Below are 27,744 nucleotides of genomic sequence, written 5' to 3' on the forward strand. Positions count from 1 at the left end.
TTGCCTATAGGGGTGTCCCCGACTAAGGATTTACACATTCGAATCAGAATTGTCGAATCTTTCTATATTCGACTGATAGTCGAATCATCTATGTATGTGTGTGTGTGTGTGTGTGTGTGTGTGTGTGTGTGTGAATGGGTTGGGAGGGGCACGACACTAGTCGGCAGGAGGGTAACATGTAAACCGCAGGCGCGTATGGACGCGTATTTCGCATCCGCCGCATGCATAACCGTCCCTCTTTTGGGAACTGTGTATCCTGGCTCAAGTGTGCGCATTAATTCTTTAAAACCTTCACCGTCCATAACATTCACTGGCCTCATGTCGAGCGCAATAAACTCTGCAATTTTGTCACTGATTTCTCTTTTCCTTTTCTCGGGCAATGGCGGTCTCAAATCTAGCTTTCTTTGAGTTAGTTTTGGCGCAGCTCCGGTACTACTATTATTATTACTACTACTACTACTACTACTACTACTACTACTACTAGATGAACTGCTGTCGTCAGTCTGAAACTGTGGGTGGATCTAGAAAAAAGACTAACACATTTTAAGTCCCAACATATGATTTTTGTATTCGTAAATTAAAAGCGCCATTATATATGAAAGAGTGAAACGTCTTTATTGGTAATAAACGTACCCGTTTTAAGTGGAAAGCCATGTTTGTTGTTGACGAGTGGTAGGACATGAGCTGTTGGCACAACTTGCATTTTACTTTTTTTGGATCATCTTTTACCATTTGAAAGTGCATCCACACTTTAGATTTTCTTTTTCCAGACATTGTTAAGTAACGTTAATCCCTGCCGCCAAAATGCTCCTTGTCTGTCGCGGATCAGGGAAAGTGAAACTTAAATCTTTCACAGGGGTGGTTGGATTTACACACACACACACGTAAAAAATATTTATTGAACACTTCTTTCTTTCTTTTCACGTTTTTTTTTTTTACAGCATTATCATAATTAAAGGCTGTATATAACTTAATATAACCGTACAAAACCAGTAGTTCTGTGTGAAATTAGACATTGAGCACCCCCATTTTGCCAAAATGGTATGATCCTCGTTTCATAATAACACCCGCGAAGATTCGACTGTGAGATTGGTGGTCGAATCAGGCTCCGCATATCGAATCTTCGACTATTCAGGGTCACCCCTAATTGCCTATGATGTCAATCAGTTGCTCGATCTGATTAACCTAAATTGGATTCCAAGCAGGATATAGAAACAAACAAACAAAAGTAAAAGCCAATGCTAAATGGAGCAAACTAAATGGAAGCCATTTATTTATGGTGCTGTTATTATTTAGACTTTAAGGGTCATATCTTGCACTCAGCGCAATTGCCTTTGTACACCGACGCATGTATCATTCCTATTTTGCACCCGATGCACAGCGGACTTTTCCCTCCACAGACGCATGTCGGTAAAATAGGGAATGTATTTGCGCTTGCGGGGGCGGTTCAGCGAAAAGAGGAGGCGTGTTCCGGCGCAAACGTTACTTGGTGCTATTTTGCAGTTTCAGAAAACAATTCCACCACTGACCAGGAAAAACCTAGTCTAAAGTCAGTGGCGCTGGTCTAAAGTCAGTGGCGCTAGTCTAAAGTCAGTGGCGCTAGTCTAAAGTCAGTGGTACTAGTCTAAAGTCAGTGGCGCTAGTCTAAAGTCAGTGGCGCTAGTCTAAAGTCAGTGGTACTAGTCTAAAGTCAGTGGCGCTAGTCTAAAGTCAGTGGCGCTGGTCTAAAGTCAGTGGCGCTGGTCTAAAGTCAGTGGCGCTAGTCTAAAGTCAGTGGCGCTAGTCTAAAGTCAGTGGCGCTAGTCTAAAGTCAGTGGCGCTAGTCTAAAGTCAGTGGCGCTAGTCTAAAGTCAGTGGCGCTAGCCTAAGTCAGTAGCGCGTTATTCAGATGCTATTTTAGGGGCGCATGCTTGGCCATAATGTAGCGTGTGCACAACGCGCATACACTTCTCTCATCTAAACGGACGCAGCAGTTCCCATTTTTGCAAACCATACATAATTACAAAGGAAAATATTACTGAAAATGTGCTTCAGGTGTTTGGATAGATCAGGAGGCACTTTACAGTACAGTCCTTAAAAAGTCGCAGCATTCTTTGTGGCTTGTTGTGTTTTACACAACATTTCCATGAATCATGGATGTGTTGATGACATAAATGAGGAAATATTAGAGGACTTAAGGAGACGTGATGTTGAACCACGGCGGGATCTGGTCCGGGAGTAATGCGCAATGTGCTCCTGATAGAGCAGGTGGACAGAGATGGAGTACGCCCAAACCACACCTAGCTACTTCAGACCAACCCATTTAAGATTTGCGTTGGGCGCAAGAGTCAGTACTTGGGCTAAAAACAAACCAAAAAAACAGCTATTTCTCGGCCGTTTCCCGGGATTCCCGGAATATGGGCTGTCTATTTCCCGGGATCTGATTCATCTCATTTTCGGGAAAAATATTAAACCCTAGTACTGATGAGTTTGTTTTGCTGAATGGTGGAGAAAGCACAGTTTTCCTGACAATCGCAGAAAAATGGGCATGACTTTTCCCCCCCGTAAAAGAGTATCAAGTTCCGAAGTATAGAGATATTTTCACTGAATTGATTGATTAATGTCCCCTCTAAGCAGCACTGTGCATAAATGTACGTTACAATTCCATGAACATCTTCACGATCAGTGGCCATTATTAGCCTCTTTCCGACCAAGTAGTTACAGGAACGTAGTTATAGGAACAGTCCACTTCTAAACTACTAACTACTCTCCCCCAAAACAGTTTTTTCAATTTGCATTCACACTGGCCAAGTGGCCATAGGAACTGGTAGGAGGGGTAAGGGAGTGACACAAGCACTGCAACGGTCTTTATAGCGTCGTCACTTGACTTTAGCATCACAATAAAGAATAAACGGAGTTGGAACGGTGGCGTTGAAAGACTAGGCTGGGGTACTTAACAGAGAAACACAGCAGATGAAGGCTCCAGCGTAATATGATCCTAATTAATATGATGGAAGAAGATAGAAGAGCAGAGCGCAACAGGCAAACAAAACGACGGGTACGTTTAACTAGCATTAACAATTAGCTGGTTGAATGCGTGATGTTTGTCTTATGAGTTAGCATACGTAGGCCAATTGTAACAGACAGTGAAGAATATGCACTGTTTGTGTTTCAGACGTTGCTAGGTCACTAAGGGTTCCTATGCGGAAAAGGGAAAAGACCCTGCCCTGAAGTAAGAGCTGAAAGAGTTACAGGATCCGCAGCCAGAAGAACTTAATAGTCCCCAAATTGGTCCAGTCGGAACTCGAGAAAATAAGGGTTCTAGGAACATTATTTTCTAGGAACTGCAAAAATCCCTCTGGTCGGAAAGCGGCTATTATGACGTCTAAAGCACTGCAGTCCTATAGAAAGTTTACATTTTGGCTCAAAAAGTCTGTAAGAGAGCTCTCAAAGACATGTTCCCTCTAGGACAGCAGCGAGCCCTCAGAGACTTATCCGTGACTAATTTCAAAGTCTAAAGGGTCTGTGACGGTGGACTTTGGGACCGGGTCCTAGGGCAACTGGCATACAGGAAGGAGTGCTCGAATGTCAATTCAAATGCCGAGGATAGTTATAGTGGTCGCTGTTCAGGCTTTCAGTCTGCAGCAGTGAACAAACTGGAAAATTAGCAGGCAACACAAACCGGTGACAGGAGCACACAGGCCTTGCAGGTCAGGTGAAACTCAGTGGAGGCAACCTGTGGGCATGTGAGGAGTGACATACTGTGAGAAATTCCAGAAAACACCCTGAGATTATGGAGGTAGACACGCAGAGGCTGTCTCTGAGGATGGATTGGCTGGGACCAAAATCTTAATCTGTTTGTATCTGTGTGCTCACACAGAGGCTGCCTCTTTATGACCTCTTTAATGCCCTTTCAAATACATTTAAAACGACTACATACATTTGCACAACCAAGTTATTTTTTTTAGGAAGGTAGTGCAAAGATGAATAATTCAGATACTGTAGATGTTTAAAGAAAGATTATAGTTTGTTATGACGGGCTTTTTTATCTCCAGCAATCTGTATTATTGGTCATGATAACATTGTACTTCCCAAAGTACGCACTGGTTACTGGAAGTTTTATTTATTTTTTTTTAGCTTATTTTGGTAAAAAAAAATGTCACTGCACATTTCCAGCATGTATGGACTGAAAGGTTAATACAAGGACTCAAAGTGAGGTGCATTATACCCCTTGCCCACCAAAATTTGCTTGTATGTAGGTTTTTTAAACTTGGGTAAACCTACTAAAAATAGGCAACTCCTTTCCTATTGCCAGTAGCCGAGTATGCCTGTCACAAATGCGCCTGAAAGAGCTTTCCGATATAGTGCACAAAACTGCAAACGCTGCTGTACATTGACTTGGTATCTTCGCTTATAAACTCTAAACTCTCCTTGGCTCAGACCGATCGCTCTGCATTCGTCCTCACTCTCTCACTCACTCCACCACATACTCCCCAGACACTGTCACACATGCACACTACGTACTTACTCTGCTATTCTCCAAAATTCTCCAAAAACAGATTTTTAATTTTTTTAATATCTGTTACTCATTCAGTCTATATTTCAAACTCGGTGCAGACTAATTTGATGGTCGAGCGCTGCTTGGGCGGAGGTTGACGGAATTTGTGGCTGAGATGGCAGAAGTTCGGAAGGAGCCCAAGCGTGTCACAACATTGTGCTGGACAAGAGATAAAAATTAGCATTTCCACCTGGGTGTCCTGTTTACATCACTGCCGCCTACTGCAGAGTCATTTGTCCCGGGATTGAATACTGATTGTAACATTTCTCACTGCAGACAAAAGCCAGATGTTAGTGGGTGTAAGTGTTTTTTTATTTGGCTAGTTGGAAAGGGGTATTATTTTTAAAACGGGATCTGTATTTTGAATTTGAGTGGTAGAGATGAAAATTACAAGATGATCGTTCAGAAAAAGCCTACCCCTCATGAAACTGTGTATTTCCATCTACAAGAGGTATAATCAAGAATTCAACCTGGGGCTTTGAAAGTCCCTCTGCTGCATTCAGTCTGCTCAACTCTAAGTGAGAGGCGGCTGTATTCTTGGTCCAGGTGAAGCTCTCATGAATGCTTTGCAGGTCAGGTATATATCCGAGGAGCCACTTGGTTCCTGTCTAGGGTAATTCCTGCACTCTAGTCTGCCCCTCAGGCAGATTACTGTTAGCCCAGTGGTACTGTACTGTACCTAGTTCAGAAAAGGTTACATGCACTAATTTAATTTGAACATGCCTTTCACTTTGCTGCAAATAAGTGGTTATAAATACACCATAATGCCTAGGGAAAAGGCCAAGGTGTTTTCAGGGATATGTATTTTTCATTGGTTGGGTCTACCTTTGCAGGCTGTAAACATCAAGCCCCAATCAAGCTGTCCATTGTAGGAGCACTTAGAAAGCATGTGTCCACAGAGGGAATGGATCCACAGCTCCTCAGCGTTGGTAGGTCTGTGTGAGAATAATGTTTCGGACAGCTCTTGTGAGAAAAAAAATAAAAATAGAAAAAAGACATCATTTATGCGTATTGAAACACATGACATAAAGCCTATAAAAATAGCAGAATGATCCCGAATGAAGCATGAAGACGAAGATGGAGGTTAGAAGAAGGGTGTGACGCATGTCCACTTGTTTTTAGTCTCTTTGGAGCCTGTCCATCACAACCTGATAAATAAAGACCTTTTCAGGGCCTAAATTGCATTTCTTTGACAGATTGTGGGTCTTTAGAAATGTGTTAATGGTCTAATGTACTTGGATGATCACTTGTGTTTGATAGCAAATTGCTCTATCTGAATGTTTAATGGCTCTGATAATTTGAGTATTTAGCTCATTGTAGTTTTCTTTTTCCTTGGTCCACACTGCTGAAATAGTTTAACCTAAGTTATCATAATGGATTTGGCATTGAGTGAAATTGGTTCATTTTATTTGAGTATAAAAAAATATGCCTGAGCACTTCTGAGGGTCAGCAAATCTTTAAGTATCCAAAGTAAGTACATGCCCTGTCTGCAGGGAATGCATGGTCAATTAGATGCAGTTGTGTAAGGCTACATCTACACTACTAGTGTTTTGGTTTAAAATGAATATCTTTTGCTATGTTTACCCCTCACGTCCACACTACTTGGGGTTTCCGAGACCCTAAAATGGAGACATTTGGAAACACTGCGGCCCTGTTTTGGTTTGAGAACTCCAGGGTTGCTTTGTAGTCTGGACGGGCACAAACGCAGACTTTTGGAAATCAATGACGATGCACGTCAGTCAGTCTTATCTGTTAGGTATTATTATTAATAATAATAATAATAATAATAATAATAATAATAATAACGCTTACATACCTTTCAGTAACTGTTCCACCTTGTCGTTGGTCCATGCAACTAAATCCCCGGTCTTACTTTTGGTCATTGTTGTTCTTTCTCAAAAGTATTTTCTGTATTTTCAACTTATACATTTGAGCTGCACATTTGATTGCAATTTTATCGAAATCGCAATATTGACTAGTGCAATATCCAAATCGCAGGGGGTGCAATATTTGTTTTGGCAAAATGTGTCAAATCATTCTGTATTAAGTATTATGGTGCAGAGACGTCCCGCCTACAAATCGTAGCCTACAGACGATAGAAAACATCTTTGTTCGGGACAGATCCTCACAAAAAGTTTAATATTTTTCAATGAAAATGAGAATAATGATACACAGATGATCATTCCCTCAATATCCTAAATCATTTTGCAATATAAGTCAAAATAATCACTATTAGATATTTTCCTTATATCGTGCAGCCCTATTACATCCATGATTTTCAACTGCAGAGTAATATCAGACAATCAGCTTCTTCTGCTTCCTGTTTACACCAGCATGCGCATGCCCAGTGTATGTAAATGGCCATGTGATATGAGTTGTTAGACGTGTTAATATGAACAGAGATTAGTTCTGCTACTGGAGCTAAAATGCCGCTTAAAAATGAAAACGTAGTGTAGATAGCCTAAGGTCATATCCAACAAAAGAAAAGTAATCAGGTTAGATTGTGGTACTAAGTGATAATAATTAGTATTTTCAGAATGGGCACATGTTGTAAGTGGCTTTAGTACAGCTAAATTCATAACTGTGAAGGGTAGGGAGGTATGTGGGATAAAGATCCTGCGTGAGGTGAAAGGGACTGGCGCATGCCGGTCTTCTAAAAACAACGAGGAGTTAGTTATTTTAGTTTGAGCCGATGATCTCACCAGCTTTTAACACCGTCTGAAGTTGGAGCTGCAGCAGCGTCTGTGACACAGCCCATGGAGACAATGAAGGTACTTTAAAACACTCGGCGCCTGATTGCTGTAATTTACATCATTTTTAAAACTTTTCTCTAGGTAAAATCTGAACACAGACATGGTACGCATATATTTTTAGATTCAATGTGACTTACACTTTCCAGGGATATAATTATCTATGGATAAATGTCCATTAATCTGCTTTACGGGGCTTTCACGCCTACCTCGTTTGGTCCAAACTTTCGGACTTTTCAGTTTGATTTGAACAAAAATTACACGTGTGAAACCTCCGAAATTTGGTCAGATGAAAAGAAGTGATCTTGGTCCGGATCAAACTGAACCATGGTCCATTCTTTCTTGTGTGAAAGCATTTTTTGGATGGTTTGGACTTTTGGACCAAATACAGAAAGTTCTGGCAGGCTGTTCATCAAGAAGCATAGCTCAGAGAGAGAGAGAGAGAGAGAGAGAGAGAGAGAGAGAGAGAGAGAGAGAGAGAGAGAGAGAGAGAGAGAGAGAGAGAGAGAGAGAGAGAGAGAGAGAGAGAGAGAGAGAGAGAGAGAGAGAGAGAGAGAGATCTGAATATGTATGAATAAATGCTACAGCTCCTCACAACCCAAGTAAAGTTCCCTTGTCTCGCTTCTCAACAACTCAACGAAACAAAGAGAGCTGTGGTAGCACGGGGAGAGCAGCAGTCAGCTGGGAAAAAAAACACAGAAACTCCAACACCAGAGAGAGGCTACGAGAGGATGGGGAAGCCCGTCAATCAGTTACAAGAATCGGGGGCGTGGCTCACTGATGATGACAGGACGTAGTTATGTCATGTATAGTTCTTTAGTGTATAGTTCTTTTGCAGTGTGAAACCAAAACTAACAGGATCAAATGTATACAATATAATAAAAACATGAACCTTGGTTCGGACTTTTAGGTGTGAAAAGGCCCTTTTAGAAATCATTAAAAAGATGCCTGAGAATCATCATTTTTTTTTTTTAGCTTTCTTCAGTACCAATTCAGTGAATATGTCCCTTTAGAAAAAATGTCACCAGCGCGTTCTTTCTGATAGTGCCCGTTATTTGTGTTTGTGAGAAACAAAATCTGTGATGGTTAAATAGGCTCAAGCTATTGAATTAAAACTCAATTAAAACAAGGTATACTTGGTTCATTCAGTGAAGTAAATTATATTTTTTTGGTAAGTTTATTAGACTTGATTTCAGCACAGATGCTGTTTGAATAGCCTGGTGCAGAATGAGGAACTAAGGTTTGAATGCTTCACTTAATGTTGGGGCAGTACTAAATGTCACAAGTTCTATTTATTGGGTTTCAGTGTTTCCCACAGGTTGAGAATTTACTTGTGGTGGTGCGGGATGTGACGGCGCGGCATATGATGGCTGGGTTAGAAAGAAATAACTATTTACATATTAAACCAGACTAGAAGATGATACAGTTGAGATGAAGTGTAACGTTGGCTACATCTGGTTGGTTTGTCAAATAAAATGTATGGTTCAGCAGATGAAATACATGATTAAAGTTACCCCGAGCTGAAATGTTGTTTTAACAATTTAACCTTAAAACCTTAAAACTATGATCCGTACAGAAAGTTACATGTTATTATAAATCTCAACCCTGTGTGCACCTGTTATCTCCTGTTGCATCATATTACACTAAGGCTATCCAAAGTTAGTTCTTGTTCATTTTGGTTGTTATGGATCATTGTTCAGTTTTTAAAGTATTTAAATCCGTATTTTGGGGATTTTAATAACGTTAAACAAACAGTTTTGTACTATGTACATGTCTGTGTTGCTTTCATTAAGATCTTACCTGAACAGTTTCCTGTCATTCAAACAACTCTGGATTGTAGTTTAAAACGTTTACAGCACAGGGTTTTATTCGGGCTAGAGTGCATAAATAACATTACAGTTAACAGGCACGGAAAGAACGTTAACTGAAGGCTCGGTTAGCAACGGTTACCTTCTTCTAATTTATTGGGTTGCCAACAGTTGAACGTGAGCCCATCTGACCTGTGTTTTCCACCATTTCTGTCCAGATCACCTCCTCCTTGGCTGGCTACGTCCCCAGATGTTTTGGCACAGAATGTGCTGGTGTGTGTTTGGATCTGTAGCTCAGAGACTAGAAGTCTAAGATCAATCAAATCTGTGGATATATTTCAAGTCCCCCTCTCAGGGGAAAACATCAAAGCATGTGGTCAGATACCGATGCTACTGTATATGTCATTTTTTGGTTTGGTAACTCATTTTCTCTCATTTTTTAGCTGGAGAGATAATCACTGGTTTTAATCCATGGATTTCTATGATTATGGCTGTTTGGCAGTTAATCTGCCAACGTTTAGTTTTATTTCTGGTTATTTATATAAGTAAATGTTATTTATTTAAGTAAATAAGAAACCTGATTTAATATTTGTATTTATGTTTTGACAAAACGTCTATATATCACAGAAACACTGCAGTTTAGCCCTGTGGTTCATATCGATGTATATTTACATTTATCATTTTATGAGCATAATAATATATGTGTGCATTTGCTTCTGGATTTATGTGTATTGTTGTTGGCTCGCGTCATTCTTCACACCGTGCCCTACATTAAAATGAACCGTACAGGCTTTGCAAAAGGCGCGGCCACTATCCTGGTGACTAGCAGATATGAATGGAAACTGTTTAGTCTAACTTTGCTGAAATTTGCAGGTGTATTTTGATCTTAGGCGTAACGCTGTCCCTTTTTGACAACAGCTACAGCTACGTGAGTTAGCTGGCCCGTCCGCCTGTGCCCTGCACCGACCACAGCTTCACACACGCCCCTTGAATTGGGTTGTTGGTTGCAAGGTTGCGGTGACTGATGGGTTGAAATTGTATGTAGCGTGTGGATTTTGTGTGTAGATTCTATTTCATAGATAATCTTGGTTGACGTCAGACAAACATTCAAAACGTATGGATCCGTGTGTGATGATTATTCATAATAATGTTTTAGAGCCTTTCATATTACGGGAGTTCATACAAACAGGAGGGCGCCGGGAGAGGACCTTGAAATATGTGTTGGCAAGTAGGATCTGGGTACGGTGATAATAGACTGTTGTTTGCATTAGGAAGATACCAGGAGGGAGTAGGTGTAAATGCATGTGCAAGGCATGGAGTGGCTGAAAAATAATATTAGCACTTAGTAAATCTACTTTGGGTAGATAAGGGTCTTAATTAAAGCTCAATTTAACTTTATGGCAACACAAGCAAACAGGAAGTGAGGCATATTTCCTTAAGACTTAAAAAGGTCCCCAGCTAGCTGATGCTTTCTCAGTCAACTTTGAATGGGTTTGTGGCACAATACTTGGTATATGTGCTATAAAGTGGTATATGTAAACAGCAGAAGTTTGGTCTCGATGGTGGCAATCTAGAGCAGGGGTCTTCAACATTTTGTAGGCCAAGGACCCCTTAGCTGAAAGAGAGACGGAGTAGGGACCCCTACACATTTTGTATACAATTAAGTTGCACGTTAAACTGGGCCGGAAGGCTGAAAAATGAATAGATGTATTTATACATCATGTGGAAGGCACAATGAATCCTTAAACTTAACGCAATAGCTACCATAGTGGCTATAGTAAGCTTATCTTCAATGTGTCAATTCAATATTTTTTTTCCCTTTTGTTATTGTAATATGTTGGATTCATATTAATGTATTTTTTCAGACATATTTAAACTTCTTTTTACATAATGTGGCGTCTCCTCTGTACTAACTCTGAGGAGTACAGTTTCCACTGTTCTATACCTTTGGTTAGAGTAGAATGTTGACAGTAAGCTCTGTAAAGAGTAAAGTGCACATTGTCTCTGAAAAAGGCATGTTGCTGTTAAGTGTCCGAATGTCACTTGTCAATGCTTTGACAACAAATTAAATTCCATTCACTTCTGTTTTGGGCGGGAGAGGGGGGGGGTACACGTCAGCAGATCAAACCAAAGCTATTTGCATATCACCGAGGGAAATATGAGAGAATAGTAGCATTTCCTATATTTTAACACTTTCATTTATTTCCAGATCTACACTAAGCAGGGCCACAATTTATTTTCTATTGATCAAATAATCAGCTTATTGTTTCTTTATTGTTCACATTGTCACAAAAAGTTGGTTTAATAAAACATTTACACTTCAGGTTAGTTTTATGTCTTCAGATGTAACGTTTTAATAGATATTTACTTAAAACATACTAAGCGCACACATTTCCACATTTAGCTGAGAGTAATAAAAAGAAGACTCAACGCTAAAACTGCTAATTAAAAGTGGAAAAGTAAAACAGTTTCAGAGGTAAACACATTAAACTCACTCAGTAATTGAGACTTGAGTGTAAGACTGCATGAAACGACACCAAAATAGAGCCTGTTCATCAACATCCTCTCCCTGGAGGAACGCGTCCCCGGCGCCCGCCCCGGCTGCTGGTTACTTATCCTCCGCGGCCGGCTACTCGCTGCGCTTGTGGAAAACCGGCGCCTCTGAAAACTAGGGAGCATATGCTAGAACAAGGCAACACCACTTCAAGCAATACTTGTTCCGTAACATTAGCGCAGCGTAAAGAAACTGAAGTGAAGTTGTGAAAAGACTTAGTTGTCAGCTGCATGCTCAAAACATTGTATTATACTTGCAAAAAAAAAAAAAAAGTGAAGGAGGCATGGATAACAATCCCAAACTGGCGCCCACCCGTAATTATGATGTGGGTACAAAGAGATTTTTGCCATTCTAAAGGGAGAAGGGGAGTGTAGGTGTATTAATTCCTATTCCTTCCTGCTTCTTCGACTTGGAAGTTCAGATTTAGAAAAAATAGACCCCCCCCCCTCACCCCTCCCTCAAAAGAAAAGAAAAAACAAGAACTGTCACATTGACTGACGCCAGTCGTATGTAGCATCTGTGTACCCACCACTGCTCCCTATAGTATATGCCACTCTGTGGCAATGTGGGAAACTGACAATGTCAATTTATCAGAACAAAAGAATTCCTCAGCAAGAGGAATACACATGGTTGGGCCCTGGAGACAAAAAATGATTCCACCCCCACCCTTACCTGTATCTAAACAGAATGTAGGACATTCACAACACCCGAAATAGAAATTTCACTCACAATTATCATTTTTGTGTGTATCCCCTGCAGTCAAAAGTTAGGATTTCACTTTAGGAGTTTGAGCTGCACTTTTAATGCTAACTTTCCTAAAGTAAACAATTGAACGTCGGCACCGAGGTGTTGCGGCTGCAACCCAAGATCGGACAGTTTAAATGAACCCATCCGGATCCTTTCTGCCCTAAATGATAGGTCTCTTTGTGAAATGTTATTTTGATTTCAGTGCTGTATAATTATTGTGTGTTTCTTTTTAGGTGTCTGATCCTGTAGTCCCCACCATCGCTTAGAGTTAAAATTTGGGTGAGTACTCAACCTAATTTTTCCCTTCTTTTCACAGCTGTAAATACTGTACATTCACAGAGCATGAACACTGCTGTTATCCCTGGCTTCATTTTATTTATCATATTAATGTATGTTTAATCCGATAAAAGAACTGTTGCAGTTGTAGTGGTGGCGAGATTAAAGAATGCATCTTTTCTTTCTTTTTGGGCCATCTCACATGCACATCTCCCAGATTTAGTTTAGTAACTAGCAGTCATTTTGTAATCTTTTATCACAAAACATTATGTTTCTACCATTGCATCTCTCCTAATCCTAATAAAAATCCATTATAATAGGCTTTATTTGTAAAGCACCTTTCATACAAGAAATATGAAAATAAAAGACAAAGAATGAACATAGTAATAACGAATAAAATGCCATCAGTAATGCAAAATAAGATACTGATTTTTTGGGGGGGCTTTTGCCTTTATTTGTGGTGACAGTGAATGGTAATGATAAAAATAAAGTTAAAAATATTAAAATCAGTACCCATCTTTGCATCATGCATGTATACAACACCAATAAACACTGCAGCAGAATTAAAAGGTCTTCATTCTCTTCTACTCTCTGTTCCTATCTTTTCTTTTCTACATCAGTGGTGGAGAATTGAATTTTTAAGACGACCACTCAGAAAGTAACAATCTATGAACTATTATAGATAAATTATATATTACTATATACTGTATATTACGGCAAAGCCATTTTTTTTTTTTTAAAGAAAGAATTCCATTATGACAATTTCAAATGAATGAATCTGATAACAGACCGCCTGGCAGAGTGCCACAGACCCCTGGGGCTGCCCGGACCCTGATCTAAGCACATAGATAGAGCAGTAGGTTGCAGACATTTAGCCAGAATTATTATAAGTGTTCTCTGATAATTTATCTATGGCACATCATCTAAACCAGGGGTATCAAACTCAATTTCACTAAGGGCCGCACTGGGAAATAAGAATCACATCAAGGGCCAGGCGCATAGTTTATTGACTTTGCTTTTATTTAATCAAAAAAAAAAAGGTTTTTTAAACATTTTTTGGGCAGCTAACCAGGCGCCTAAAAAAGTAAAGTATTTTTGACTGTTATTGCATGTCTCATAAAGCCTTCTCACTTACAATTTGGTCCACAAAAAGCACTTAAAAAAAGTCAGCAAAAGGGTTCTTTAGCCATCATATAATTGAACAAATCAAGCAAAACAATGCATTCTCATTATAGCCGGCTCGCAACAACCTGGGTCACAGGCCTGAATATGCAAACTCACTGGTTGACTCAAAGTCAGCAAATCAGCCCATTTCTGCTTTGAGTGTCACGTCATTGCAGTTTGAAAACCGTTTCCTGTCTTCTTGGTTTGGCGCACAGCTAGGTGAATTTTTGTTTTCTATTGTGAACCTAAATTGATATGCCGATATGTTCTGATTTAAAGTTATTTTTGTAAAGCCTTTTCATCAAGGCTGGAAATATTGAGATATTCTTGTCCAAGCTCACTCATTTTGCTGTGTTGAACTGGAAATAAAATGCACACCTGCGCTGTGGGCCTGCACAAGTTGAGTACATTACAACAAAATACAAAAAAATGTATACACCTCTTCAATGATTCCTAGGCATGAAGACAAAAAAATATATTTGTATTTTATTTCTAAATTATACAATTATATATTGTATTATTTATTCTATAAATGTACAGCAAATTCGTCATTTAGTTATTGAATCCATATTTTTATGAGAAGATCTTTGCATCCATATTTCCAGTGATTTCAGTTTGCAGTTTAAATTCCTCTGTCTCGCCGATGCATTTGCGTCATAGAAAGTTGGCTAAGGGGCAGGAGGTGGTTCTAATGACGTACAGTAAGTGTTCCCATGACACATTCTTAGTTTGATCAATTAGCCTTGGTTATGAGAAAAACAAGCCATTTGTTTTAGATTAATAAAATGTGGAAAAAAACAACCTCCCTCTAATCAAATAAAGCTTTGTCCAGTTTGCTCTTCAGTCCTCCGATAGACCTACTCTAAGACAGCTTTCTGCAGCTCCATTTCCCACAGCTGGCGTTCCCTCCAGCATAGGAACTGATTTATTATTTAGTGTAGGTTTGAACTTCAAGACTAAATGGACATGTGGTATACAGTGGGGGAAATAAGTATTTGACCCCTTGCTGATTTTGCAGGTTTGCCCACTTACAAAGAATGCAAAAATCTACAATTTTAATCATATGTACATTCTAACAGTGAAAGACAGAATCCCAAAGAAAATTCCCGAAAATCACATCATATGAATTTATTAAAATTGATAACCATCTGATGAGGAAAAACAAGTATTTGACCCCCTGGACAAACAGCATGTTAATATTTTGTAGAAAAGCCATTATTGGCCAGCACAGATGTCAAACGGTTTTTATAGTTGGTGACGAGGTTTGTGCACATTTCGGCAGGGATGTTGGCCCACTCCTCCCGGCAGACAGCCTCCAAATCATTCAGGTTCCGAGGTTGTCGCCTGGCAACTCGAATTTTAAGCTCCCTCCAAAGATTTTCAATCAGATTCAGGTCTGGAGACTGGCTAGGCCACTCCAGAACCTTGATGTGCTTCTTCTTCAGCCACTCTTTTGTTGCTTTGGCGGTGTGCTTAGGGTCGTTGTCGTGCTGAAACACCCATCCTCGACCCATCTTCAGCTCGCTCACTGAGGGAAGGAGATGTCGGTCCAGAATTCCACAATACATGGCCCCGTCCATCCTCCCCTCAATACGATGGAGTTGTCCCGTCCCCTTGGCTGAAAAGCACCCCCAAAGCATGATGTTGCCACCACCATGCTTGACGGTGGGGATGGTGTTCTTTGGGTTGTACTCGGTGTTCTTTGCCCTCCAAACACGACGAGTTGAGTTGAGGCCACAAAGTTCTATTTTGGTCTCATCTGACCACATCACCTTCTTCCAGGCCTCTTCTGAGTCGTCCAGGTGGTGAATGGCGAACTTCATGCGGGCCTGTACATGTTTCTTCTTGAGCAGGGGGACCTTGCGTGCGCTGCAGGATTTCAATCCATGACGGCGTAGTGTGTTACCAACCGTTTCTTTTGTAACTGTGGTCCCAGCTGCCTTCAGTTGATTCATCAGTTCCCCTTGTGGTTTTGGGATGATTCCTCACTGTTCGCATGATCAGGGACACCCCACGAGGCAAGATCTTGTGTGGAGGCCCAGACCGAGGGAGGTTGGCGGTGGTGTGGTGCTTCTTCCATTTCCTGATAACTGCACCGACTGTTGATCTTTTCTCTCCAAGTTGCTTTCCGATTCTCTTGTAGCCCATCCCAGCCTTGTGCAGATCAACAATCTTGTCCCTGATGTCCGTGAAAAGCTCTTTGGTCTTGCCCATGGTGGTGATGTTGGATGCTGGTTGTTTTGGTGTTGACAGGTGTCTTTTATACAGGTAACGAGGTGAGGCAGGTGTATTTGATGTAGATAATTGGTTCGGATTGGGGCTGTGTCTTAAAGAAAGACTAACTGGCTTGTAGGAGCCAGAATACTTGCTGTTTGTCCAGGGGGTCAAATACTTGTTTTTCCTCATCAGATGGTTATCAATTTTAATAAATTCATATGATGTGATTTTCTGGAATTTTCTTTGGGTTTCTGTCTTTCACTGTTAGAATGTACATATGATTACAATTGTAGATTTTTGCATTCTTTGTAAGTGGGCAAACCTGCAAAATCAGCAAGGGGTCAAATACTTATTTCCCCCACTGTACATAAAAATAAAAAATGTTTGTTTGTTGTGACGCGTTGTGGTCCGCAAAGACTTCATCCCGTACATACCAAAAGAGAATTTACTGAGCTTCACACACACTCAAATTATGATCTGGGCTCAAAAACGTGGAAAACTAAACAAGCATACATTTCAGCTTTGATGTAATGACGATGATGAATCATTTTATTTCAGTTAACATACATGAAAGAAACCATTATTTCACACAATTTGCCACTGTAGCTAACCAAAAAAGGAATGGGCTGAAGCCAAGGCTCCTATAATCCCCATAGAATCACCCAGAAATCCAACAGATAATGATATTACCTGCAATAAATAAACAGATATTAAAGGTCCCATGGCATGAAAATTTCACTTTATGAGTTTTTTTAACATTAATATGAGTGATAGGTGTAAACCGAGCCCTGGGTATCCTGCTCTACCTTTGAGAAAATGAAAGCTCAGATGGACCAATCAGGAATCTTCTCCTTATGAGGTCATAAGGAGCAAGGTTACCTCCCCCTTTCTCTGCTTTGCCCGCCCCGAGAATTTGGCCCACCCATGAGAGAGAGACTTAAAGTCTCAATTGAAGCATAGCAGTGAAGCATGGCAATGTGTCAAGGCCACACCCCCACCCTCCACCTTGCCCCCCCCCTCTCCTCCTCAATAGATACAGTATTAGGGGCCACTAAGGCCTATATAAAAGAGACTTCAGATACAGTATTAGGGGACCACTAAGGTCTATATAAAAGAGACTTCAGATACAGTATTAGGGGACCACTAAGGTCTATATAAAAGAGACTTCAGATACAGTATTAGGGGACCACTAAGGTCTATATAAAAGAGACTTCAGATACAGTATTAGGGGACCAGTAATGTCTATATAAAAGCATCCAAAGAGCAGCATGTCATAGGACCTTTAAAGTTTTCTCAGTTCTGCATTTCTGCTGCAAAATAAAACTGTAAATGATGGAAAAATGCTTGTAGACCTAATGGCTGCATATTCATTTTTTATTAAGTCTGCATTTGGTGTGTTAGTTAAGCCCACAGTGATTTTTTCGGTAACACTTTACTTGATGGTATCTACGTAAGAGTGACATGACACTGTCATGACACAGTCAGGACACATGAACCCTAACCTTAAGTTTTTTATTCACCAGTGGTCCCCTTGTGCCCGTGCCCCTCGCAGTGGCCATCCCGGGCGTTGCGTTTTAACCCTAACCATAACTTGTCCTGACATAAACCGAATGACGCTTATTAAAAGAAGCGTTATGTCATAAATGTTTCTGACTTTGTTTAAATTGTTTATGACACGTTTAATGACAGTGTCATGTCACTCTTATGTAGATACCTTCAAGTAAAGTGTAACTGATTTTTCTCCTGATTAGCAGACTCTCTGTTGGCATAATTTCAGATAAGCTGTGGAGAACTCCCTTAACTGCCCGATGAAAATTGTGTTTGCATGTCCTCATAACACTAAGACATTTTAGCAAGCTGTGTGGTGTTTGTGTTTAGCAAAGCATGCACAGTGGTTGAATACCAAAAGTTGATATATTTTGTGAAACAGATGGCAAAGGTGCTCATATGGGAACCTAAGCTCTTCTTCACTGAATATGAAAATGTTGAACAGGTGTTCCAAGGAAACTTACCTTCCCCGCTATGGCTTTCATTAGCACACTTTCTATTCGTAATAATAAGCTTACTTGTTCCCTGAGATAAAGGGCAGACAAAAGAGCTGCTTCTTTTTTTTTAATAGGCAAAAACAGGCAAAACGGTTGCCTTGTTATGTATTATTCTTATCAGACACAACCCCCTCAACCAACATCACCAAAAACCCTGACTCCCCCAGTGTGAGCTTGTTTTATGATCTGATTGGCGTCCAAAATTCTGTTTATTAGAGCATTGGTTTTGCTTTGTGATTTTGCTTTAGCTCCGTTTCAGTGGCTATGTGAGACTACCTTGCAGTCATGTTTGGATGTACAGAAGTTTGGTTTTCTCATTCAGCAGTAGCACAGAAGTGGAGTGATGGAGACCACCTTATGTGCTTGGGCCACAGCGATGGTATAAACTTAACTGGCCTTGGATGGTTCTTGGTTTCTCAGACTGTGTGTTTGGATTCCTGGCTCACAGTTTGTCTGTTTGGGCCAGATTCTTGAAGCACACATCAAATCGACGGATGACTAGCGAGGCTGGCTGCCAGCTGAATTTCAAGAACAGTTTAGCTTCACTGTAGAATTTAAAATACTTAACTCTTTGTTGGGCTTGACTAGAGCTGTAGCCAAACGGTTTTCCTCGATTCATTTCGGAAAATAAGGGCTTCACATAAAGAGACAAATCCTTAGGTGCTTGCTGGACTGTCAGGGAAATTATATTATGGCCTCTCTTTTTTTTTTTTAAGGAAATGTTGTTTTCTCTCTCATTCAATAGCCATGCATTTCATTCAAACTTAATACCAGCCTACTATATGGAAGGTAAACATCTTTTAGATACATATAAGTCCTTACTCTGATTCATTGTTTTCCTCACATTTTCTTCATAGCGCTTCCAACCTGATAATCTCAACAGCATGTTGGTGTTAAAACCGCTTTCAGGACTAAAAGAAAAATCCATGTAGAATCTTATCCAAATCTACGTTAGTTTGGTTTCTTGCTTACATTGCGAAATTGCAAACTATTCCATATTTTGCTGATATCAAGTCAAAACACTATATGTATGGTAGCTAATCTGCATCTTGTTCAGTGTCTCCCAGTTTCATATTAAAATGTACAGATGCTTCTATATGTCAGAACATTCTTCCGGCTGTTCAGAGCCTACAATATTGCAATATTTGTTATAGGCAAAACATGTGTTTAACCATTCTAAATTAAGTATTGTGGTGCTACAGAGACGCCCCTGGCCTACAAATCGAATCCTACAGACTTAAGAAAAACTTCTTTGTTTGGTACAGATCCTCGCAAAATTCACATTATAATCAGTTTAATTTTTTAAATTGTAATATTTTTCAATAAAAATGAGAATAATGATTAAAAAAATGATCATTCCCTCTATATATCGTGAATCATATCGTAATTGCAATATCAGTCCAAATAATCACAATTAGATATTTTCCTCATATTGTGTAGCCCCACTGGTGTCTAGCCAAAAAACAAAAGTCTGAATCAACTTCAGATACAATCTCTATCTACATACATGTAGCAGGAATTGCCCTTACAGATTGCTTTTAAATATCAATATGAGACTATTTGGGTTTTGATGCTTTGAATTTGAGTCAGATTTGACAGATTTTTATAATTCCTTATTCCTTACCATATTTACTTAACTGACAGCTCTAATTATCAGTGATTAGAGCTTCTTATGAACAAAACAAGATACAATAAGATAAGATTAGCCTTTGTTGTCTCCCTAAGGAAAAAATATATCTTGGGCATTTGAGAAAACACAGTTGATGTAGCAGCGCACAGCCTCTCCATATACACACAATATATCCATATACATGTACTAATCACACAACAGTTAACATTCAGTGACACATATCCATAAAGATCAGAACATACACACCAAGAATATTGGTGTAAAATGTATACTGTATACAGTCACAGTGGTGGCCCAAGTGTGGCCTGATTATATGGTCCAGAACAAATATTATACCAAACAATAATAATAATAATAGTGATGCTAATGAATGAACTGGAGAATTTGTATATTCACAAGCACTGTTTTTAACAAAGACCCACTATAGCTCTGTTGTGGCATCTTTTATCATGGGATTGTGCAACTCATTAATGTCGAATTTGGCAGATCTGAATGAATGAGGCTGACAGTGTAGTCACCTTTTTTTTTTTTTTTTTTTCTTCTACTTTTTCATCATTTCTTTATACTTTCTTTCTTTCTCCACCAAACTTACACCGAACTATACCGTTTCTGCCCTGTCCGACTGCAGTAGATAAGAATCGGTGAGTTATGACGGTCGAGGCGGACATGACCAATTGGTCGGAGCTAGATTACATAGCATTCAAAATAAATAATTTTCTCGTGATTTCTATCCTAAAGATACTATCACAAACAGAACGGGCGGTATTCTGTCACAGACTGTGGTGGTATACACCATCAAAAAGTGAATTGCTGTGTGTACCAGACTCTCCTTATTTGATGCCCTTCAATTGAAAAAAACTACTTCTTTGTACTTGAACATGTTAGACTTGTAGTAGAAAGAAGCCTGAAATCTGGCTGTTAAAAGTATTTTTTATTGTGCATTGGGCACAGCTTTTGCCATTTTTTTTTTTTTTTTTTTGGGGATTTGAGCACCCTGAGATAACTTTCTAGCCTGGAAGAAAGACAAATTTGTGAGCTTATGTTTCAAACAGTCAAAAGAGGTTCTAGACTAATACGCATTTGCGAATTAGTCTGGCAGTGCCAAGCAAGGAATTTTACATTTTACAATTAAAACACTTACACATAGTTTAATAGTTAAATATTCTATTTAGTATAACTGAACAGTTAAATAAATAAATAAATAAAATATCTTTTGGTTTGCTCAGTAGTTAAGCTAAGGCCCTGGGCTGTGGTCAGCAGCATTCTTCTCAGTTATTATTGTAGCAAGTTTTCACAGTGGCTCTAAACTATTTAAAACGAAGTCCACAGAAACTCCTCAAACGTCTCCTGTAACATAACTCACTCCTTCACTTTCCCATCTGTATGCTCAGTATGTTCCAAACACCCATATGTTCACCAAAATATTGCTAAATATACTGCTTCTGCTGGTAGCTTGCATTTTGTTTTTGTAAAAAGATGAAGATTTGAGGTTGAGTATCGCTTCAATATTAACCTTTGTACTTGGTATTGTATTGTATACAAAAAGTCAGCCAGAACAGAAACATTGTATTTTCAAAATAGCATCCAACTGTTTTTTTATTTAAATTTTTTATGAATTCTGTACCTGATTTTGACTCCATTCAGTCTTGGAAATAGATGAAAAGCTAAATAAAACCAATGCAGTCAACTTGTTATTGTGTGTTTAGCTACAGATTGTTTGATACTGGCTTTCACATTATAGTTGTGCAGTCTTAATTTTCAGACATCAGTTTAATTTAAACAGAGAGCAATCATCTGGTTAACGTTATGTCTGGCACAGAGACACTCTTACTATAGCAGAGTGCATATTCAGAAGGCAAACACTGCGAGCATGAATCTATTTCATTGAATCAATGCTGCTCTGCTGCCTGAGCCGGGCCACACGCCTTAACAATGCAATGAGAAATGATTGTGTATTGAACTGGCGTATGACAAGGCTGTTCTAGAAGACGTGGAACTCGCCAGTTCCCTCTCTGTCAGCTACGTAAAATTTATGCTGAATTGTCTATTTTACAAGCATTAGCTGTGCTTTATGTGGTTGACGTTGGACAGTGATGGCATGTGGCTATGAGTCGCTCAGGAATCATCAGAATCAAATTGATAGTCTCCTGCCTAGCAGGACCATCTCATGACTACCAGTCGGTTATCAGAATACGGAAATCAACTGGGCAGTGTCCTGCCGCCTCTGCTAGCCTGGCCGTTGAAGGTTTTCAAATGTAAACACAGAGGAAAAGGTGAAGATGGCTATTAGCTACGACGTATGGCTACGATCTCGATTACCTGGACAAGCGTCCATCTCCATATCTACATCAGAGGGGGCAGCGAGGCAAGCATGGAGGAATTGGAACACTGACTGCCACCTCTCTGCTGGGCATCCTGCTAGCCAATGTGCAGGCTACGGACGGTGAGTTGGTTGGCTTGGGTGCAAAGCTAACTTTTTTTTCCCCATCGGCCAAATGGCTAGTGAATGTTCAAACTTTACAGGCCACTCAATAGATCCAACCATTTAGTTTTTGGCTAGTGAGTGAAGCAAAGCTACCAGCCACATGCACATTTTACCAGTATTTGCCTGGTGGATTGTGCTAATTTTGTACCCTGCGTCCATTCCTCCGCCGGTTTCCAGCGGGATGTCCGGAGCTGTGATGTCCTTTTGGCGAGACTTGCCTGGATCCTAGAGTCCCGGTGCCATTCAACCGGGTGACTCTTCTTCTGTGTGCTGATCTGACGGCCACATTCTGCTTCATGATGAATCACACACAGGTTGAAGGAGCTGATGGGATAACATTTCACTGGAATTGTACCTCGTATGATTTCATGTGACATAACATTGATTTAGTGGTTGAGTTGCACCCTTTGTTCACAGCTCTGCAGATATGTTTGATGGTTGCTATCAAGCCGCATGTTTACACACTGAGGATAAAGGACTATTCTAAAACAATTACTGTTGCTTTCAATGAGAAACTGGAGCACAAGATGATATTACGCGGAGCTGCGGTCATTTTCTACAAGGAAAGTGAGGAACAGAAAACAAGTAAATAAGACACGCTTAAGATGGAAAGATTAAGACAACCCCGGAGTGATTAAGAGGGCTGACATAGATACCCTGGCTGGATTTTTAAATAGACCAGTGAGCGGGTTTGGATTTGGTTTTAAGCAGCAGGAACATATAAACAGCAATAGCTATCAGTCAATTAAGGATAAACCCTTTCCAAAAACAACTAGTTTAACTTTGCTTTTCAATTAATCTTCTTTGGGTGTCGCCAAGGGTCACAGCGCTGCAGTGTGAGCAGTGGAGAAGTAAAAGATTAAATAAGCGTCCAAACAACTGGGCACGGGGACTAAGACTTGAAAACATTTAACCCAGCCCCGCTGATGCTGCACAGATGCTTCTGGCCAAATAGGATTTCAGCACTTTGTTATTTTCAGGAGCTAGACATGGATCTGATTTATTTTAAGAAGTGATCCATGGATGAATCATGGAAGTCCAAATGTGTCCAATTTTTTAGATTTACACAATCCTCAAAATGTTTCTGTTCTTCTACCAAGGCCTTTCAAAAAACATTTCAAGGTTAAAAACAACACATCTGTGCTATAATGTGTTTGCCAAAGCGATCTGTAAGAAATCCCTGAGCTAAAGTCCTCATCTGCTGTGATGTACTCTGCTGTGGATCTAAATAATGAAATCACATTGTTTACCGTAGAAATGAAACCAATCGTATTGACCTCATGAGTTTCAGCAACTAGGAAGTGCTGCGACTGTTATTTTGTCTATTTAGTTTCTTCCTGGTGCTATGTTCCCCACACTGGATCAATTTAACCCTTTGATTTTAAGTGTGTATAGCCAACAATAGCAACTGAAGTTAAGAAACAAAACTGGAAATGAAACAAACTAAGAATGGCACTGTTTTATATAACCCTAAAATGTAGATTATCAACTTGTAATCGATCTCAAGCTCTTTGTCCCCAGTTGTTGTTAATGTAATAAACCTCTCCCCCAGTGGCTGAGAACCTTGTAGTGAGCTTAGCCACTGGTATTGTGAGTGTGAAAGAAAGTATGAGGAAACCCTGGCTCAGTGTGACATGATGATGAAGTTATGGACCTAAAGCTCCTCATTGTTATGTATCTGTGGTCCTGCAGCCCAGCGCTGCAGAATACAGAGAGAGGGTGAAGGAAACAGCGCTGTGGCTGCCAACCCACTGGGCCTTTTTTCTGCTCCTGAGAAAAGAGTATACAATTGAAGGAATGCCTGTAAGTCAAGACAAAGGGCATAAGCACCCTGGCTTTTTGTCAGCCTCTTTCATCAGGCCAAGCCCAAATGATTTGGATACAATTGCAATGTAAAATCTCTGTCTGCTGCAATTGCTTAAATGGTAGCTCAAAAAAATAAAAAAGCCCAGATGAAATTGTCATAAGCTTACACTCATTCATGCCTTTACATCCTGTGCTGTGCTAAGGGGATTCTTGAGAAAAGTCATCTGTATTCAGTAAACAAGTGTTATTGATGAGTTGATTCTATGTGGCTTTGCCAGTGAGCAAGCCGGGGAAGGGATTATGTCTCCAAGCCAAAACCCAATAGAAGTTTGACTGAGAGGATAGATGTGCAGTGCTCATTGTAGCAGTAGAGGATAAGCTGTGTTCAACATTCAAATAACAGCTCAATATCTGTGATATGAAAAGGTTTGGAAATCTCTTAAGTGGGAAATATCTCTGTTTGCTGTCACCAAATGATATATTGACCCACGTTTTTAAAGAGCACTAAAGGCAACAGAAGTATCGTAATTCCCTGTGTTTTGGTTTCATCTGATGTTTGTGTTGATAACTGCATGCTGAGGGTCCGTAAGGAGATTTTTTAGAAGACCTTTCGATGAGGTTTAGTTTACTGAAGGATTTAAGCATCTCCACTGAGTGAGACCGGAAAGGTGTAGCCACAGCAGCATATGGCAGAGACTGTGAGGAATCGAGAAATCCACTAATCCACCATTCCTACAGTATAGGGATTATACCTTCTGTGACTTTTTTTCTGTTTGTTACATCTCACTTTCCATTCATCTGTCCACAGTTCAGTTTTAATCACTGTTGTTTTCAGCTATGAGGGGTGTTACTTTGTTTTCAATGTTGCATATGGTCAGGAGGCGTTTTCCTACCGAAACATCTTGTTTACAACCCCTGTAGGATATCACTTTCACTTAGCTCTATGATTTATGAAATGTTTTATCTGTTGTGCAGCAAATAAATAGTAAACCTCTCCTTAGATAGGCTGCATGGAGTGTTTTTGTCTCAGTGTTATACTGTTGTATGGCTGCTAGGAATAACAGCATACCTAAGCCCCTGAAAACCTGATTCCACTGTAACATTAAATATTCAGTACACAATGTGTAAAAATCAAAGTTGAAATTTAGGTTAAAAACATGTTTAACTATTATTCATGAAGAGTCAAAACTCTGTTTGGGTGTGGTTTTATCACACTTGATTGACAGTGCTGGCATCATAAGCAAACAACCCGCCAACTGTAATCATTTAAATTTAAATATTGCTAAATCCTGATTGGTGCGCAGACATTTTCTTCCATTGACCTCAATCATTTTCATCATCTCAACTGAAAAAAACTGTTGCTGGAGCAATCAACATTGGACTGAACTATTCTTAGAACATGTTGCTTTAACGGATGCATTTTATGGTGAACAGCTATCTCGTTGTAATGACGTTCATAATTCAGAGATGCTTCTTTTGTTGTTGTTTTTAAATGCATAGTGTTATTGCTGTGACTTGAGAAACGTAAATGGGAGCAGACTCATCTCTGTCGGCTCTTAGAAATACCACAAGGGCAGAACTGAGAAAACAAATCTTGTAATTTCATAGGGGTTTCCCACACATATTCCTTGGGAGGCTGGTGTTAATTCAGTCTGACTTCTAAAGATCTCAGTGTTCACGTTTCACATCAGAGAGATGACACGCTGACATCAACTTGACAACTTGAGGCTTTATTGCTTTACAGTGACAGTGATTTTCTGTTACATGTCACTAAACCAATACTACTGCAGAGGTGAATCAGGCAAACAATGATTAGCTTGGTATCATTTTAGATCAGGGAAAAGGATCTGACACCAGGGTTTGTCCTGCGTAGAGAAAGTTTTGGCACCCCCAGAGGTTTTAGCCAGCGCCAAAGGAAAATCACCAGCCCCAAAGCGTCTTTATTTTCAGCAGACAGCCTCCCTCTCACTGTATATTCAACATCACTGACAATTTGTTGATCAATATTTCATACTTCATAATGTTTAGTATTCATAACACTATTGTTTTATTGTACAAATTAGCTACAACAGTAAAGTAAAAGTGAAGTTATGCCCTGTTCATACTTCAAATTAACTGGACTTTGTGGTCAAGTGTAGTTGGATGCGAAACCCCCCTTACTGCATTATATTCCTTTATGTTTTGAATTGTTACCTGCCACCAGAATTTTGTGTTTTCCTTGACGTAAATAAAGACGTTTACATCATACATTTATGCCTGAAAATGTATCCGAATGCATGTATAAACATGCCAGGTAACTCATTGATTGGACCATTTTGGTGATGTCATTCTGCATCATCATTAATAGTCGAGACCTCTCATATCATAAATAGTAACACACGGGAGTCTTATGGAGTAATATTATGGTGGGATAGTTGCTGTGAGGTCGCAACATTTCACAATTTATTTTATTAATGAGGAACTGGGAAAAAACACAAGAATACCACACCTATTATTACTCCTTTTCACTCTCTGATTGATCAGGGGAAATCCCTGCACATGTTACCAACTTTATTGGGTACACCTGTACACTGAGTGTGTATACATTGATTACACACATTGCTTTATTAACAGTTTGTTATCAACAGATGGATTTAATAGCAGCTTGGCTTTTTTAATTCATGCTAAAATCACATATTAAAAAAACGCACCAGAGTTTAGCTTGGATGTGGTTGTTTAGTTCACTTACTCCCAAACTTTTTTGACGTCAAGGAACCCTAAACTCACACAAATTAGACCACGGCCCCCGTTTGATTTGAAGATTTTGTCCCAGGCCTCCCCTCATCTGACAGGGGTTTTGCTTTTAGATGTTTTATAACAAAGTGTATAAAACCCCATGGCCAAAATAGTCATACAATCTGTCATTGTAGTACTTATGGATGGAATTATAGTGAAAATAAAGCATTCCCCTTATTGCTGGGGACCCCTGGAACCTCTTCAAGTACCCCACTTTGAAAACCTCTGGTTTAGTTTACACCAGAGTTCGATTAGCAGCTTTCACATTAGCCTTAACCAATCAAACTGGGCAAACACACCAGAGTTAGTTTGAACTGGTTGGTTTATGAAAAGCACCCTTACAAATGTATTCTGCTAATCCATAAACGGGGGTGTTGAAACATCTCTGTCAGCTCCTGGCAAGTTAACAAAGGCAGAATCGACAAAAGAAAAAAGAAAACATCACTGACTGGTTGATGCTCCAAATAAAATGGGGATATAAGATAGGTTCTTCTAATTGCCATCTGACTTAAATACTAATGATGCAAATAACAAAATTTTGCTATAAGTTGAAAATAATGATGATATTAATTAGGACTGGGTATTGACAATGATTTCCCCATTTGTTTACATTTTTGATTTGATTCAGTTTCATTTACAATTCAATAATTTTGCTTGGATATAAAGATTTTCAGAGAACTTGTGCTGTAAATTGTAAAAGCAAGAAGCAACAATTAAATATTTGCAATATGCACGCCCAAAAAGAGGGTCAATTAACCATATCCATGGTGAAAAGGCATGTACTAAAATATTGATTTGGGGATTTTATTAATCAATATCAGATCACTCAAACGAAGATCGATTTATTTTAACACATGCCCTGGTATTAATCTTTCCTTTTGTTTATTGATTTAGTCAATTTTCAGAGTAGCAGATATAGCTCATCATCAGATCATAGTGGTGTCACAAAG

The 27,744-nt window shown here is 39.6% G+C and overlaps 1 protein-coding gene across 3 annotated transcripts in view; it reads left to right on the forward strand.

The window, feature by feature from the left end:
* The window catches only part of lpp (LIM domain containing preferred translocation partner in lipoma), a 178,549-nt gene that overhangs the window by 14,721 nt on the left and 136,084 nt on the right, over positions 1-27,744 (forward strand). For all 3 annotated transcript variants that reach the window (XM_028587317.1, XM_028587318.1, XM_028587319.1), the window contains one exon: positions 12,630-12,675. The gene's annotated coding sequence lies outside the window, so the exon portion shown is untranslated. The remainder of the gene's footprint in view (positions 1-12,629; positions 12,676-27,744) is intronic.

The sequence above is a fragment of the Perca flavescens genome, chromosome 9, assembly GCF_004354835.1.
Source record: "Perca flavescens isolate YP-PL-M2 chromosome 9, PFLA_1.0, whole genome shotgun sequence".
Lineage (NCBI taxonomy): Eukaryota > Metazoa > Chordata > Actinopteri > Perciformes > Percidae > Perca > Perca flavescens.